This window comes from Psammomys obesus, unplaced genomic scaffold (genome assembly GCF_907164565.1).
Source record: "Psammomys obesus unplaced genomic scaffold, mPsaObe1.curated_primary_1811, whole genome shotgun sequence".
Taxonomy (NCBI): domain Eukaryota; kingdom Metazoa; phylum Chordata; class Mammalia; order Rodentia; family Muridae; genus Psammomys; species Psammomys obesus.
Window position 1 is genome coordinate 11,391,016 of NW_026592510.1, and position 4,813 is coordinate 11,395,828.

At 39.8% G+C, this 4,813-nt stretch overlaps 1 pseudogene; it reads left to right on the forward strand.

The window, feature by feature from the left end:
- Positions 1-3,666: 3,666 nt before the first annotated feature.
- On the forward strand, positions 3,667-4,200 carry LOC129681863 (selenoprotein K-like; annotated as a pseudogene).
- The last annotated feature ends 613 nt before the right edge of the window (positions 4,201-4,813 follow it).

Here is a 4,813-nt window from a genome sequence, read left to right on the forward strand (position 1 = left end):
AGATACAGAAAGGACTTTGAGCGTGCAACACATTTTCAAGATAAAAGCCCTGTAGAAACTATGAAAACAAGGGACATCTCTAAACATAATAAAGGCTATAGCCAACATTATAGTAAATAGGTAAAAACTGAAAGGATTTTCTCTAAAATCGGAAATAAACCAAGAGTGGCCACTCTCACCCCTCTCCTTCACTATAGTGCTTAAAGTCTTAGCTAGTGCAGTAAGACAAAAGAAAGGAATAAAAGGGAAATAAATAAAACAGCAATAAGTTATATTTTCTTTGTTGACAGCATGATTCTTTACTTAAAAAAATCCAGGGGCACCAACAGAAAACTCTTAGACCTTTCATTAAAGTAGCACGTAACGATCAATATCTCTGTCATGTATCAACAATGAACACACTGAGGAAGAAATGAGGTATACAATCTCATTTTAAATGGCCTCAAAAAAAAATAACTAGGAATAAACCTAATGAAGAGACTAAGGAACTGAACGATGAATCCTTTAAGAAACTGAAGAAGATATTAGTAGATGAAAAAATTCCCATGTTATGGGCTGCCAGAAATAATGTTATAAAAATAAAGATATTAATGAACTGGCTCTACAGATTCAATGTTATTATCATCTAAATTATAATGCCATTCATTATAAAAACAGAAAAATATGCTAAAAGCTAAAATTGATATGACATAACAAAAGATTCTTTTTTTTTTTTTTTAATTACGGGTCATTCACTTGTATCCCAGCCGTATCCGCCTCTCTCTTTCCCTCTCAATCCCACCCTCCTTCCCTCATCTCCTCCCTGACCCTTTCCAAGTCCACTGATAGGGGAGATCCTCCTCCCCTTCCATCTGATCCTAGCTTATCAGGTCTCTTCAGGACTGGCCGCCACATCCTTATCTGTGGCCTAGCAAGGTTGCTCCTCCCTTCGGGAGGAGGGGGAGCTCAATCAGCCAGTCATATAACAAAAGATTCTAAAGCTGAAAGAGTCATGTGATCCAAAGCTGAAAGAGTCATGCTAGAGGTATCACGTCTATCCCAAAATCGACTACAAAGCCACAGTAACAAAAACTGCATGATACTGCTTTAAAACAAACCTGTACACCAGGGAAATAAAACAGATGGCCCAGGAATAAGCCCATATGTACAGCCGCATACATTCTTCGACAAATGTGCTGACAAAGAAAAAATGGATATCATATCCACATGTCAAATAAAAACTAGACCCATTTCCCTCAGCCAGCACACACACACACAAAAAAAATCAGAATGAAACAAAAACTTCAATGTAACATATGGGGTTGGTTGGTTGGTTTGTTTGCCTGGGTTTGAGGGAGTTATTTTGCACTTTACTTTAAGGACTGTTATCCATGCCCTCCCCTCCACTCTTCCTCTGTCCCGTCCACCACCACTGCTTCCAACCTGACACATCACCTGCGCTCTTTGCCAGTCTGTGCATGGGTGTAAGACGCTCCAGTATAACGTGAATATTCTCTCAGGAGCATCCATTTGGTTCTAAAAATAATGAAAAGATAGTCATCAGATTTAAAAAGAAAAGAAAAGGAGCTTGCCTTGAAAGCCTTGATTTCTGCCTTTACTTGAATATTATAGGATATGGCAGCCATACATAATTCACAACTATTTGAGGCTGGTAGCCCCTGCATATTACACAAGGTTAAGAATTACAGGAATAAAAGGCTTAAGATTTGTAACTAAGTTTAAGGTCATACAGATTTGTTAACATTAATTCCGCCTATTCCCACATTTTTACCTATAGCAAAACATTTCAAATGTTATAATTATTTCAGAAATTTACATGAATTAATCCATCGATAACTCTCTTAAAAAGAAAAAAAAGTTGCAGAAGATATACTCAGGAAGTACAAAAGTATGGGAACGTAAAGCACAAACTTGAAAGAAATCACTATTTAAAACACACATTTAATAGGCTGGACAGTAAATGGCAAACGATAATTCCATAGGCGCTGGAGTTATACACATCACTTTTGTAATAAGGAAAAAGATGTAACAAAAATGCGTCAAAAGAGAGATCATGTTTCTCACCCAGCCTCACACAACATCTGTCCTAGCCGTTGGCCAAATTCTGAAGCATTCAATTATCTTAGCAGATTGGACCCTCTTCAACCTGCACACCAGGCAGGTGTCTCAGTGTTCGACTAGTGGAGGAGAGTCCTGGGTAGACAGAGAGGGGCACAGGAGTTCAGAGGGAAACTCTATATTGGAAACTATGCTAAGCCAACTGTTCATGTGATGACAAAATATGACCCTTTTTCTTAACAGAATGAAATCAAGAGAGAATAAATATGTTTCTTGAACCATTTTTCACTATTTTCCAAACTGAACAATGAGTCAGTTGTACAATGAGTCATAATAACAGTTAATACTGATTGAAAGTTTTCGGTGTATCAAGTACTACTCTAAGGAAATAGCTGATGCTATTTCACTTATTTTAACCTTCCTAAGAACTTTGTCATAGAAATGAGAAAGTGAAGGAACATGAAGGAACTTGATCCCCAAAGCTTTCTAATTCCTGTGATAAAACACCCGGCAACAGAACAATCAGGACAAACTTAAGTCTTCCTGGAAAGAATATCTTGTGTTTTAATCAAGCAGTAAACACTATTTGACAAATACTACAAAACATAAAATTACCCAAGATACATTAATTCCTTGTACCCATCCTGAGGAAGATACGTATTAATATATGTTTGTTTTTTTTTTTTTTTATGGGAAAGAGGACCTGTGTGATCATTGTGGAAGCTTTATAACATGAAGAAGGAAGTACAGAGAAGACTAACAGCACACAGTCCTGATCCAATACAGTCCTGCACCGAGGCAGTAACCACGTGCTTTTCACAGTTTCGAAGAAAACTCAGTCTCTTAACCAAAACAAAAGTAAAGTTGCACTGGGATTTCAGAGAATGAGTGATCCTGTCTGATTGGAGAAACTTCAGGAAGACAATAGAGGTGGAGAGCGACTTCCAGGGATAGGAATAGGGACTCAGCCCAATCCTAGGCTGAGGGGCAGTGTAATGGTGAGGGAAGACATATGTCTGAGTGGCGAGTACTGGAGGGTTTTCAGAACAGCTCAGGGAAGCTGCAGTCAGTCAGGAAGGGAACTAAGTGGAACAGGGCTACACAGCAGAGACAGGGAGCACAACATTGGCAAACTGAAGACACCCACAGTCACCAGGGTTGGACACCAGCACATGGCAACTTGTTTTGAAGGATCAGCAATGCGATGAACAGAGCAGATCACAGTAAGCAACCTGGACTCTGGAATGTCACAGCTTGTCCAGCTTGAGGTCAAGTCTGTGTCTTACCTTGAGGAGGAGAAGGAGGAGGCCATGCTCACATTATTCTTCCCATCCTATCATGTTCAGCCATTGCTTTGCTAGTGACTCAATAACACGGCTTTCACAGACGGTCTTCAGTTGTATAAAATGATTAATCTTATACATTTCCTCCAAAATTCAATAAAGCTATGGGCCTTTTCCAGTGAGAATTTAAAACAAACACTAATCAATAACCTTAATTTTAGGTTTCCCTCAAGTAGTCTCCATGAAAAGAAGTACATATAGCTCTGCCCTAAACAGTCCAAAGGAAGGGCTAGAGAGGCCAGTCAAGAGATTTCTTTGGAGTCGCTTGCAAGTGGGCAACCGGAGGGAAGATGGTTTACATCTCGAACGGACAAGTGTTGGGCAGCCGGAATCAGTCCCCGTGGAGATTGTCTTTTATAACAGATTTCTTCTGGGGAATAGCAGAATTTGTGGTTTGTTTTTGTTTTTTTTTTTTTTTTTTTTTGTTTTGTTTTGTTTTGTTTTTTTTCAAAACTTTGCTTCAGCAAGATGTGAAGAAAAGAAGAGGCTATGGCAACTCATCTGATTCCAGATACAATGATGGGAGAGGGCCACCTGGAAACCCTCCATGAAGAATGGGTCGAATCAGTCATCTCCGTGGCCCCTGCCCTCCTCCGATGGCTGGTGGATGAGGAAGGTAAATGTCTGCTCTGAGAAGCAGACAGCTAGACATGCACATGCGTAGAAGGAAGTCATCAGGAGGTGAAGAGCAGCTCAAGCAGGATAAAATGGTGTATGTCTCAACAAGAACTGCCCTGTGACCTCACAGATGGATGAGGTCGGGCTGGGAATTCCCTCTGCAGGATCTGGCCTGACTGAAATGCAGTTCTATAAATGTACATGTTTGTCTCCTTATCTTTTTGTATAGTTTACTCAAGTATTAATATAGTTTTAATAAGTAAATGTTTTTAGGTTTCAAAACTTGATTCTTCATCTTTATATGATTAAACTCAAAATCTTTGTGGAAGAAAAAAAGAGAGAGAGATTTCTTTGGTTTTTCCCAAGACCAACACATGAGCTAAGAAACTTGATTTGAAAGATCAGGAAGCATGTGATGACTTGTCCTAACACCACCCTGTGCGGATCTGTAATTATCTTAAGAAATGAGAAAATACGGTCAGAGGGGTCCCAGAACTTGTCCAAATCTTGGTGCTAACACATCAAGGAGCCAGGACTTGATCGCAGGACTATTTAAAGCCTTTGAACTTTATCGTGATGAAGAGTGTCATCTAGTTGAGAGGATGGCGGGGGAGGAGACACATGACAAATGCAGAGTGCACTCGCTCTGAGGATGAGAGGGACAGAGGGAGGTCCCTCCGTTGACCACACTTGGGAGTCTGAAGAACACGCAGTAAAGAGGTACAAAGCCATGAAGGGACTTAACACAAGTAGGATTGGATGGAGTTTTGGAAAATCGTAAACTTATGAAAGCA